At 31.0% G+C, this 14,241-nt stretch overlaps 1 protein-coding gene across 1 annotated transcript in view; it reads right to left on the bottom strand.

The window, feature by feature from the left end:
• Positions 1-14,241, bottom strand: part of LOC134700842 (Krueppel-like factor 6) — a gene marked incomplete at its 3' end in the record, with an annotated part of 42,737 nt that overhangs the window by 19,134 nt on the left and 9,362 nt on the right. The window lies entirely within an intron of this gene.

Here is a 14,241-nt window from a genome sequence, read left to right as displayed (position 1 = left end):
TATATCTAACCAACTATAGTTAACATTTGAACTCAAACCCAAGCTCACTCGGGTTTATTCTAGACAATAATGAAATTGTTTTACATTTGTCATTTTTGGGCCTTTTAAAGCTGACTATGTGGCATGGGATTTGCAGTATTATGACCTATAGTTGTTAATTTCTGTGTCATTTGGTCTCTTGTGAAAAATTGCCTTATTGGCAATCATACCACCTCTTCTTTTTATAAGATAATCATATGGGGACTGCTCTTTATAATTATGCATAGGATGCACAGCATAATAAAGTGTTCTCATGAGGAGCTTTTAAAATCATGGTAATTTGATGCTACAACGTTTAATGTGATCTGGAATTATTTTTATACCTCAGCTGCCATAAATAGTCCCATGTACCCCTCCCAAACCCCTAATGAAGTGTACATGACATACCAATGTTAGTTAAGCTTTAGTATTGAACTTATTTACATTATTTTAGATTAAATACTTGAGGGCTGCCATAGAGGAACAGGTGGATATATTATATAAATGTTCAAATTAGTGTCATTCTACATCTATAGGGGTTTGTGACATTACTTCCGTAAAAGTAAATTTCTCATTAACATAACTTCCTTAAAAGAAAACTTTGAATCAATTAGCATAAGATTGCTTAACATACACTTTGTCACTAAGTGTAAGTTGATATTGTAAATTCAATCTAATAAATGTAGATTTAATTGCATATTTATGGATGAAAAAAAAGAACAATTGTTTAAGCATTACTATACTCATCTTACTGTATTTTGCAATATCAATTCTGAATAAGTATATAAATATTGCTTGGGTGCTAAAATTTTTGTCTAGTACCTGTCTTTTCTAGGACCTAATCTTGAGACTGATGCTTTGTACAAGATTTGCTGTTATAAAGAAGGGCCTTTCACTTGAAAATTCAAATGATCTCAAACATTTCATTATTTAAAGAAAATTTATATCCCATGACTGTATTTATTCCCAAATTAACATTTGCTATCGCATTTGTTGGTCAGCTTTTTAATTTGACAGAATTAGATGTGATTTTTTTTGTTATACATGATGCCTAACCTGAAAGACTTTTAGTATAGAGCTACAGCAGTCTTTCAAAGTAGGCAATAAAGTTGTGTATTGTTTTATATCAATGCTTTCTTCAAGGATTGTTTTTATGTGTAGGAATGCCTGAAGCTATAATATTAATGCTATTCCAAGACAAACCCCTCCTGAAAGACCATGTTTACATAAGTTGCAGTTGCAGTCTTTCAGAAAAGGTTTCATTCTTATTCTCTTTTTTCTTCTGCTCTTTTTCTTTTCTTCTTTCTGTTTCTACAGAACTTTGCCTTTGTCTTGAAAACTTTTGTGCTGCCATAAATCTTCAAAATTGTTATACCAATGGGTTTGCTCATACTTTAACTGATACAGTAAAAAACCATGACTACCGGTATTCATAAACCACTGTAAAAAGCCATGACCAATCATACACCATTCATTTCTTCATATACTTTATGAACTTACCTACAAAGAGAGAAAGATACATATTCATTAAAAAATATTATCACTAAAGGCAAAATTAAAACATACAAATTTTCTAATAACAATACATCATGTGTGATGAACCATTCCATGTATTTACAGTCTAAGTGTCATGAATTTGGTTCAAAGTTACAAAACATTTTTGATTAATGAGCTAAAAATATGTTCAAATTTGTTCAATGTAGTACATATTCATAACTCCTCTCTGATATAGTGATATGCAAGTCTGGCAAGTTGTAAGAAATGTTCAACTGCTCGAGATTGGTGGTTCTCTCTCTGTGCATTCCTGCTTCCTTTACCATGATATACTAGCATAATGAGTGGCAGGGGCGGATCCAGCCATTTTAAAAAGGGGAGTTCCCAACCCAGAGTAAAAGGGGGGGGATGGTCCAGCTATATGCTTTCATTCAATTGCATTGATCGGCCTGGATCGGCCTGGATCCGCCAATGAGTGGTGAAAGTGGACTGGTATTAAACACTGACAATCAATCAATTTATTAAATCAACCCAAGAATCAAACATTTAGTCCAGGTGTTCTATGAAAGAAATGTGTGTTATCAGCATTTTTGAAAAGAGAATTAAGAAGAATCACCTGTTTTGTGTATTCAACTTGGTCAGTCTAATTACTATGCATGTGTTAAACCTTCCACCTGTTACAGGTGCCACCAAATTATAAGTGTCAAATTCTTTTCTAATGACCAGTGCAACATCATTACACAAACTGTTAAATCTCCTTTTTTTCTCATTAGAAAATCATTATATGATAGCAATTAATTAGTTATCTAGCAGTTTATCATCAAATGACAGAGTCTGATCCATGAAAAATCAATTACTCATTCCAGAGAATGGTTCCTTAGGGATCCATTAGTCTGTTTATATGGTAAACATTCTCAGAACTCAGTATACAATCATGGTCAAATCAGGGAAGGTAATGCTCAGTTGTCTAGATTAGGTAGTTAAAAGTCGCCTGTTCAAACTAGGTAATAATATCATGTTTACAACTAATAATATGTCTATATCAAAAAGTACAATATTAGCAAAAAAAACTAACTCAAGGTAAAATTTTAAATTGGAGAGTCCTTTAATTTATCAAATGGCAAAATCTGTAGCACAAAAGGATGGAAAGCAACTGTCATATTTCTGATTTAAACGGGCATTTTCTCATGTAGAAAATGGTGAAATAAACTTGATTACATCTAAATTGTGTACAGATATATAGAAATAATGCACATTTTGTTTTACAATCTTTCTGGACTAATTAACCCTATGTCTGTTTGAATTCTCAATTAACAACAAAGCCTTGAGTGGTAACTTTCACTATTTGTCCTCATTAAAAAGATAGACATCTTAACTCAGAACATGTTACAGTAGTCAGCATGGTTTTTTTTTTAAATAAATATAAAGCAACAGTACAAATGTATATTTGAAATCAGATTCCAAGCTTAAGGACATAATAATGTTTCTGGATAAAAATAGAAAATAAGGAGATGTGGAAGGATTGCAGGTAGACAACTTTGCTATTACAAGAGACCACAGAATTGAGATGTAAAACAATGTACATGTATGATGTACAATCATGTACAGACTTCAATGATAAGTTAAATCAACACTTCACAGTAAGCTATAAATGACCCTATGGCATGAAGAAATGTGAAACAATGCCAGGAAGAAAAAAAATCTTTATCTTCATTAAGTATGCTGAAAAACAATCAGTTAGAACATTTGAGTCTAGTAAACATATGAAACATACCATAGATGATTTGATGAATAATTTTAATACATTTAACATTTTAATAACAAGGCATAAAATAAACCATGTAAACACTTTCCTTATTAAATTTCTTGATTCCTTGTTTTGTTGGTTATACAAATTGATTCCCTTTTTTGAGACAATTTATTCAACGTGTACATAAAAGTCATGAGTCATAAAAAAAATGTTTTGTCACCAGCTTTTTCTTATACCTTTTTTAATAAATTTGAGAAAAAAAAATATAATAACTTTAATAATATCTTCAAATATCTTCAATCAATAACCTGGTAGACATTTCTGTCTATAAAATATAGACACAGCTGATATTAATTGGTACAAAAGACAGAGGATACTGCAGGGAGAACACAAGTCAAAGATGCAGGGGGCATTAACTAGCTCCAAATGTACCATGTAAATCACATAGTCTGCTCAAGAAATGGGCTATTCCTTCCTTTCCTTACAATTTGTGTAGAGGTTTTTTTACATCAAAATGTATACTAACACGATGGTAGGAAATTACTGTAGCCAAAATATCCTGTACATATCTGTGAAATGAAATACAGTTTTATTAGGTCATTGAATAGATTACTGTAGTATAAATGAATTTGAATTTGTGAGTCATTTCCAATACCCAATAACTACTGAAATTTTAGCAGAAACTGTCAATATCTCAAAACTCAATCAAAATAGCATTGCTCATCAATATTTAAGAGTCAATGACCTAAAAAAATACCACATAAACCACAAATATTGGAAACTTTCGCTATACAAACATTCCATAGAAATTGAACATCTGTTAAGATAGTTACAAATCATCAGTTTGTAGTTTATATCTTGTTTATTCAGACTTTCTGATTAGATTCATGTTGTGTTTCATAACTAAACTCTAAACAAGGATGAAAAAATGCATAATAAGCAAAAAATGATTGGCCTTTGATATATTTCCATATAATTTTTAATAATGATGGATCTTAAGGGGGTAATTTGGGGGTCAAGACACTCTGACCTTCATAATCAAAATTCAATCAAAACTTCATTTTTAATAATCGTTTATTGTATATATCATTTACAGGGAGTCTTTTAAACCCCCTGCCTTCATAGTGTTTATACAGATATTTTACAAAAATTACATCATATAAAACAAAATTAGTAACTTTCACTTAATTGTTTAAGTAATAAAATCTACTTTGAAATGTTCCCCCAAATGAACAGGTGTATTAGTGCTTTGACCTCTTCAGCAGTTATCACATTAACTTTTATGTTTATCACATAAACAACAGTAAAAGATAAGATAAGTGCCACCTACAACTTACTGTCTGGAGGCAAGCATACAAATACTCATGCTAGATAAGTATCAAGATGGAGGAAAATGTTGTGTCTGGAGACAGACCTGCAACATTAGTAAGGTGGACACATAACAATATTGTGTCTGCATGCACAATGAATGATAACATATTGTGGCTTCATTGCTATTTATTGGATACCTATTTATTTTAGTGGATTTTATTGATAGTCGAAAACAAAGATAAAAATACTGGTGGAGTCTTATCATCACATACACATTTTAAGTTATTTTTGTAGTAGCAAAGCCAAAACCATAAAATTATGAACCTTCAAAATAGCTTTTTTCCCCCTCAAATTTATTTTTTGAGAAAACAGGTGGTTTAATTGGAAAGAAGTATGTTGCCTTGTTTTCAATATTTTCTTTTATCATGGAAGTCACATTCTTAATTCTATCATCTTGAATTCAAAAGTTTCTGACTCAGTTTTGCATGATATCTTAAAGATAAAAGATGATGTGGTATGAGTGCTATTGAGACAACTCTTTATCCAAGTAGTTTACATAACACCGAGGAGTATTGTCTAAGGTTCTTTGTTTTTGGATGTAAAATTGAGAATGGAAATGGGGAATATGTCAAAGAGACAACAGCAGATGTATGTTATATTTGTTATATTTTCTGTGATACCAGAAGAACTTGTTTGTCCATCAGGTCTGTCATATATTTCTATTATGTATCTTCTGTATAATGTCTTGGTTCTTTGTTTTTGGACATACATGTATGTTATATTTGTTATTCTTTCTCCGATTCCATGAGTTGATTTGTCCTTCAGGTCTGTCATATGATAAATCTACTATTTACCTTTTTAGTAAAAACCAGTTACTATTGATCAAAGACAAAAGTTACAATAATTTTCTTAGAAATCAGAAACTTTATTATAAAGAAAAATCTAATAAAAGTTAATGTCGGCCTTCAGTTTGTTGTTGTCTAAGGTAAACCTTTGTGCAGTATCATATTTCAAAGAAATATATACTAAGAAATAGGATTTTTGAGTATATATGAGTATGTTAGTCTTCAGGAAATATTTTTAATAATTTGTTGTTGTTAATAATTAAGCCTAAAAGCAGAAATATTCAGACACAGCCTCAGATGACCATGATGAAGGCCCATGCACTCTTTAATAAAGGTAAAACTTAAGCAGTAAGAGGCAATTTTGTGTTGAAATTAAAGGTTCTCTGTTTTCTAATTTTCAGGAGCATTAATATTGTTGGCCATAATAAAGACGTCCCAACGTTTGTTTTATATCATAGGCTTGAGTTGTTTCTTAAATCTTTTGAGTGTGGGCTAAATCTGCGCATTCACATCAATAATATTGCTTTCTACATTAACCCATTTGAGCAGGTGATATTTTCACCAATTTTGCGACACTGAGGAATACGTGAAAATAACAGGCATGAGAATTTGCAGGTTTACAGTCAGCTATCCTTTAATTATACAAAAATCCGGGAGTTATTTGATCCGGTAGTAGGAGGATTTTTAAATCACATTCCTACCATATCTTATAAAGTGAAGTAAAATTACTGTTCAATCGAGCAAATCATGTTTATTCGCTTGTACTATTCATGAATTTTCCATAAATTTAATCTTTAAAATTAGTGATATTGTACTTGATTGAAGAAATTGAACTTTTCAATCTGTCCGTCATCTTAAATTATATTAAGTGTCTTTTTTCTTGTTTGAAAGATAGCTCTCTCAATACAATAGACAGTACTTGAAATGTGTCTGCTTGCACTTGAAGTTTAGAGATTAAAGCTGAACAGAATGACCTTGGGTATAGGGTGACATTGACCTTGTAACATTCAAGTGAAAAATGGCATTCTTCTATGTGAAGATGAATACATTTTTTTTCTAAAGAAAAACAAAAGGTGTATTAATTCTTGACACAAAATTATCCAACATGCACTTGACAAGATCTCAATATTTAAAGTTTTGATCACATGATGAAAGCTCATTCAATATATTCTTTTAGTTATAAGAAATTCAAATATAGAAGTTTGTAACAAAACTACTTATATAACAATAAAGATTGTATCATAATATTGAACATTAACCTTATACGACCTCAGCGTGTCCTTCACAAGTAAAACCAGTGCAATGACAGAACAATATATAAATTGGAAAGACATAAATTTCAAGCTAATCATTTCAAAGCAATATTTGATAGCTCACAATCATATTTATTAGAGCCTTTGGGCATAGACGATTAACTTTCCCTCAGTCTCTAATTAGCATTTCATTAAATAGATAATATTACAAAAAATATTATATTTTCGTTCATATTCGATCAACAAGGTAACTTTAATGAGATGGACGAAAGTAGCAATTTTCTGTAGAGTAACGACTCTATAATGACAATAGTCAGGAGTAAAGAAGGCAAGAATCAGTAAATGCTTATTAAAGATCTACCAAAGACTTATACCATTTTACATGGCTAAACTCAATCTGTTTGTCAAAAGAATTATTCTATGAGATTGAACTAAAATTCAAGTTCTTCAAAAGAATCATTCTGTAGATTAAACTAAATATTACGATTCGTCAAAACAATTATTCTAAAAGGCCATTAAGACTGCACTGAAAAAGTTTTTCAAAAGATATATTCTTTTTAAAATAGACTGAACTAAAAGTATGATTTGTCAAAAGAATTATTCTATGTGACTCGACTAAATGGACACCACAACAATATAAAACTGACCTTCAAAGGTTTGCCAAGGAAAGCATTCAGAAGACCATTATATTTCTAGTGAACTATTTGAGTACATAATAAATCAAAAGTGGATTTTTATTTTGACATTTCGCTAACTCAGTAAAACTTATGGTCAAGGGGCCATTCAGAAGCCCAATGTGGAATGCTGGATTTATGAAGACACATTTCTGGTCTTGGGATGTGTTAAGTTTTTTGATCAGATTGGTTTCCTCAAAATTCGACACATTCTGTTTCTAAATGTCTATTCTATTAAACTATTGGTGCAGATCTGATGTTGATTAGACTGGTCCTCAATTCCATTAATTAAGTCAGAGAACCAGTCTACATCAAACTAATAATCAAAGGGAAATAGCTGTATAGATATAAATCATTAATAGAACCTGTTAAGATTTTAACACTATAGTTTTCAGCATCCCTCCCCAGGTGTTTATCAGGTGTGAACATGTATATACATCAGATATAAGTAAAGGTCATATATACATCAGATAAGTAAAGGTCACACAGACATCTAAGTACTACAATTATGTACAGTAAAACCGGCCTAAACGGAACCTTGTCAGGACCAAAGATTTTGTTTAGATTATATGGAAGATGTCTCATAAAGTTTGATACGCAGTAGCGGATCCAGAGTGGGGAGGGTGCGAGGGGTTGGACCCCCCTCTTTTGGATGATCAATATGCATTTGATTGGGGACATATGGTTGGTCCCTCCCCCCCCCCCCACACTTTAATTCTGGGTTAGAACTCCCACCTTTTGAAAATGGCAGGATCTGTCCTGATGTGACTGGACTTTAAAGAACATGTTTGGTTTAGAAAGGTTTTAGGTGTATGCAAGTTTGGTTTTAGACAGGTTTCACTGTACATATTTAAGTATCTGACATGTGTTGGTATGTTATCTGTTATTATATCCCATTGAGTTTTCACTTTGAAGTTAAAAAAGGTTGTTCATTGAAACACTAGGTCGTAATGATATGACTCTTATAGAACCTAGATTCAAACTGCTTTTACTGTGAACTATGCTGGGTAAAAGCTTTGAAGCTTGGAAATTAAAATAGTTTGTTAATTAATATGCTAGGTCGTAATGATCTGACTGTATTCCTGTCTTCTTACTGCTTTTTTGTGAACTAATGCTTAGTAAAAATTATGAAGTCAAATGAGCTAATTTATTTTAGTATGTGTGCATATAATATGTGTGTGGTATTATTTATTTTTTGTAGTGGTTGGGAATGATTTATAATGGACCGAATAAAATATTGATAATCAATTCTTCAATTACTAGTCAATTTATAATCCATCATATATACAGGGGCAGATCCAGCCATTTGAAAAAGGGGGGCCAACTATATGTCCCCATTCAAATGCATTGACGTCCCAAAAAAAGGGAGGTTCCAACCCCCCGAACTCTCCCCCTGGATCTGCCACTGATATATAATTATAAGAGCTTCTTTTTTATGAAAAAAAAACTCTCTGCACATTTCTTAAACATTTTTAAACTGTTTTCAAGTGAGAAATATTGTATCACAGTTGGATACAGAGATACAATCTATATTTAGCAACAGACAAAATGCCTTTATATTTTTGAGAAAACCATTTTATCTGAAAATCTTCATTCATTCATTCATCCATTCATTCTTTCAGCTTCAAACTATCAGCTCATCAATTTACATGATCATACAATGTAGAATCCATCTCTATGTATAGAACCATGTGCTCTAGATATAAGATTGCATTTTTCTTTCTAAGATTTTATACTTCAATTTTTTATTTTTTTTTAGATCCAGATTTAATATTTCAATTTTTTTGTCCTTAACTCAATTATAAATACATCATAATGAAAACTGTGTAATGATTTCCTGGATTTTCAAGAAACCCAGCACCCATGCACCCCCATTCCTCCATGAAAAAATCAAGATAAAACATGCCCTAAGATTCCCCTCATTATATGATGATAAAATCCTGTCTGTACACCAAATCATCCAGGCTTTTATTTAAACAAAGCTGAAAGGAATGTATCTAATACTAATATTTACACAAATATTCCTGATCAATAACTTAATGTCCATAGCATTGTAAATACCGATTTTTATGTACAGACTAGTGTGTCTTGTATATAGTGCAGAATAAAATAGTTCAAGGAGAAAAAAAGATATTGGGTTAATATGATATTCAATGAATATTGGATATATATACTGGGTATTTGATATAAAGCTAATACTCCAATTAATGGAAAAAAGGCCATCATTATTTGATATATGCATTGTGCTGATACAATTAATAAAACAACTGCCAACTTCTTAACTAATGCAAATATTCCATTCCGTTAATTATATAAAATGTGTCCAATTTTCATAGTTCTAAGCCCTTTTCAAAAGTATACACTTTGGGCATACAGGTCGATAAAATTTTAAAATGTACAAATTCTGATCAATCTATATAAAAAAAAAAATCCATTCCATTAATACTGATTAATTATATTTTGTGTCAAATTATGTCAAATTTTCAGGGTTCTAAGTCATTTTTACTAGTACACCTTCCATGAGCATACACTTCGGTTCTTAAAATTTTAAAATGTAAATTACGCGTATTAAATCAACTCAATAAAGTGAAGTCTTAAAATCCAATGTCAAAAAGCTTTAACCAACTTGGGTCTGGTATGTTAATAGGACTTATAAAAGGCAATTGTTATGGCTAAGTACAATAAATTTGTTTAGATAAACCAATCAACGTCTTACAAACTTATTCTCAATTCAAAAAATGATTTACTACAAAGTCTAAACTTGTCTTACGAACCCAGACATAAATTCTAACTTTGGCGAGAAGTCAACTGACATTGTTCACACATACAAGGGAACTACTGTTCAAACAAACATGCCGATTTCAATTAAAGAAACTAAATAAAATCGTTACTCTGACAGATTTGGCAGATATTTATGTTGTTTAAAAACAATTTATAATTTTTGCGCTTTTGAACAAATTGTAAGTGTTTACTATTCAAAAGAAATTACAGATCCTTTCAATTTCCACACCCAAAAATACTTGTGAACTCTGGGCTTGGCAAGGTGTTGTCTGTATATTTTAATATGTTGACAGTTTAACCGCCATGACATGCACATTGAAGGACAACAGAAGACATGGAGAACAATTGTTTAAATTTTTTGGAAGATCCTATCAACTTGTATCAAGTGCATTTTAAGGAACTTGAATGACCTTAATTATGACCCTTATTCATACATGTGTGGAAGTGACCTTAATTATGACCTTTATTCATACATGTGGTTTATAAGTTGTATTTTTCACCTTAACTTCATCCTGTTATTAATTTGTACATTTCAAGTGTTGAATATTGGATAAATCTAATGTTAACAAAAACACATTTGCAGGTGCATTCTGCATGTTAAGTTACATGTACCGGCACTTGAATTCCTACATGTATGTAGAAATTAATGAGTCTACACATCTTTGTACATTGTAAACAGACAGAAATGACAATAAAATCATTTATTTTTACCACAAGAGGAATTTTATAATTGCATTTAACATACCAAACATGATTTTGAATGTTTTTTTTATGAGTTATCTCCCATATTACAAATTTCTAGAGAAATCTTTCTTCTTAAAATTGAATAATTTCAGTCCCATTCAGCTAATATAATAATAATAGGCACAACATGAGTAGACACACATGTTGTTCATTTTGATAACTATCTATTAACCATACAATTTTTCCTTTCATCAATGACAATATTAAAAATTTTAAGACATTATGTTGAGTTGAATAACTTCTCAGTTAATTTATTTATTTATTTGTAAAACTATTTTCCTTTCCTAAATAATTTCAATTCAGAAATGTACATGATGCACAAGAAAAAAGCGTCACATATCTATATATCTTAACGAGCCCTTTAAAATGTTGTCAAGAGTTATAATTTGACTAATATAGTTGAAACACTTGATTAACAGATAAAAATCAGTTGTTCAAAATAATAATACGGAAATACTTAGGACTTTGTTGACAAGAGTTTTGTTTCTACGTGTGTGCATTTTATACTTCATTTGTGATCATTTAAAGGAGAGAGAAAATGGATACCCCATTGACATTGAGCCAGTTTAAAATCTGATCTGAAATTTGATCTATCAAATATAGGCCACTATCTAAAGGGCTCTATTCTGTCCTTTTCATTACAATACAAACATATGATAAAGGATCTGTCAAAACTGTTCCAGGCCTAATATACTATAAATTAAGAATGTATTGCGATGTTTTATTACTACAAAAATTGCGTCAGAGATATATTTGGCAAAAATGAAAACTTTAAATTAAAAATTTCGGTAGAAATATTCGTTTTCAGCATTTCCTAAAATTCCAATAGTTAATCTCCCATTTTTTTCCTATTGTGTTCTGCAACCATCACAATAATAAATGCATACAGTAATTCTAAATTCACAGTTTATAAGTAATAGTAGACACATGTGTGTCATAATAAGTATAATTATTAACAAATGACAATTTCTATATTTCTATCATACCACAGAAGATAGCAGATGAAAGTCTATACATTTTTATGTATTACTGTCTCATGTTGACCAACATTTCAATAAGCATTCTTTGAGTTACATCTGTAACTAATTATTATATACATCAGCTCCAAGTGAATTTACTGTTTCAAGCCCAGGTGCAAATGATGAAATTTACATGTCATATTTTGGTTCCATATCACCATCTGAACATAGAATTATAAATATCACTGTAAACAAAAATCTTTATTTTCATGAAAGCATGAAACAGCTTGCTACATTATTATTAATATATAGAATATATAAGACAGACTAATGGGGTAATTAAAACTGTAATATGTGCTAATGGACAAAGTGTTTTTAAAGTTTTTGCAAATTGTACTACTGCCCCAGACACAATTTATAATGTATCAGAATTAAGCCAACTATAAATGTCTTGATTTGCAGGGACATATCCAGGATTAGAGGAAAAGAGGTTGTAATGGTCAGTACTTTACATTCTTGATAAAGGCCTTAAGGGTTTAAATGTTTCAGGGTTGGAAGCCCCTCCTTTTGGACAATCAATGTATTTTAATGGGACAAATGGTTTTGGAGTTTGGACCCTCCACTTTTATCCCAGGTTGGCATGGGATCACCCCTTTGAAAATGGTTTGACCAGCCCCTGCGTTATAGGACTTTTAAAATCTTATTGAACAAGTTTTTACTTATTATAATTACAAAACAGAACAATACAAATACCAATTTTTTCCCACAAAAACATCTGATTTGCTTTTAATAAATTATGGCCTAAATTAGGTGACTGTCCTCTTTTCTGTCAAAACATGACCTATTTAATTCTTTGTTAATTGAACCAGTAAATCATTGACCTTCCCCCCTACAATTACAGGACAATAAATCTCACATAACTTACCGGTATTACTACAAGGTGTTTGTAATGAAGCTCTATCTGACAAAACATCTACATATTACTGCCAATCTAAACTACCTTTAATGTACTAACAGACACTTGTCTGATAGCCATCTAAATCTTTGCCAGGATCATACAATCACAGGCCATGTTTACATGTAATTTGTTTTTTGTATTTTACACATGTATGTATTTGTCCAGTGTAGACTGCTAATTTTTTGTTACGGTTGGATATCGTTTTGTATAGATAAATGAAACAAATTGGCAAAAAAAAATGAAAACAAAAAATGCTCCTTCTGTCGTAATCCATTTGTCATGTTTGTGTGTTACTGAAAAGTAACAATTTTTTTTTCAAAACCAGTAGTAAATAATTTATTTCTAAATATCTCATGATCATTTGAGGGTCCAATTATGCAAAAATAAATAATGTGTATCTTATTATACTGTTAGGAATTGGACAGCCGCAGCCCTACAACCCCCAGCACTTTTATGGTGGAAACCTAAGTACATCTAGGTCAATATACTGTCTTGATAGGTATAGACAACTGTCTACACAATATATATCATCCTTTAAATTGTAGCATTGTCATACCAAGTCTAGAAAAGTATAAATGATTGAATTGGACAAAGGTTATCAATACACATTATTTCACAAGAAGACAATATATATATTGAGGTATACAAAATCTTATATAACTTCTGTAACAGATGCAGGATGACTTAACGCTACAATAAGATAAAGGGAACATACAGATAAGAAAATGAGTTATATACGTATCATCATGGATTAAAAGTACATGTACGGAGAATGCATTGTGTTTGTGTGTTTATTAAAGCGTCTGTGACCTCCCACTCTTTTATTGATATATAATTATCATACCCCCACTCTGGTGAAACATATCAGAGATCCCTGTCCAGGACCAGGATTTGATGTTACATTAGACAAAAAAACGACTGTTATTTTCAATTTTGTTTTCTTAACAAGAGGCAGCTGTCTGGCGGAGCTCGCCTTCTGCGATCCAATTTGTTTCTGTGTGCCTGACTATCATCAACCATCTAATTAATATTTTTCCCATTAAGTTCTAAACTTTACTTGAAACTTAAGATCAGTTAGGCAACTTAAAACAACTGTCTTCAAGATTTGTTTGTTACCCATTGACCTGAAACAAATGTATTCCAAATATCCATCCATTCATGAGAAAACGTTTTTTTAATAAAAAAAAAATATATGAATAAAGGGAAGATTGTGTCTTCATTTGCATATCATGCAATTCATGCATATTCCTTATAATCTTTTAACATGTAAGCATCTTTTAACACTGATAAGACTTTTTTAAGGGGCTATTTTCATATAACTGATAAATACAATGATATTAGCTCAGAAAGAGAGAGAAATATTTGTGAATGATAACAATTGAACCATTTGTGTATTGACTTTGGTAAGTAAACATTGTCTGACCTATAAATAAATGGTAATTGTAAGCCTAATC

This window comes from Mytilus trossulus, unplaced genomic scaffold (assembly GCF_036588685.1).
Source record: "Mytilus trossulus isolate FHL-02 unplaced genomic scaffold, PNRI_Mtr1.1.1.hap1 h1tg000174l___fragment_2___debris__unscaffolded, whole genome shotgun sequence".
Taxonomy (NCBI): Eukaryota; Metazoa; Mollusca; class Bivalvia; order Mytilida; family Mytilidae; genus Mytilus; species Mytilus trossulus.
The sequence above is the reverse complement of the archived record's forward strand: the minus strand, read 5'-3'. Positions and strand labels throughout refer to the sequence as shown.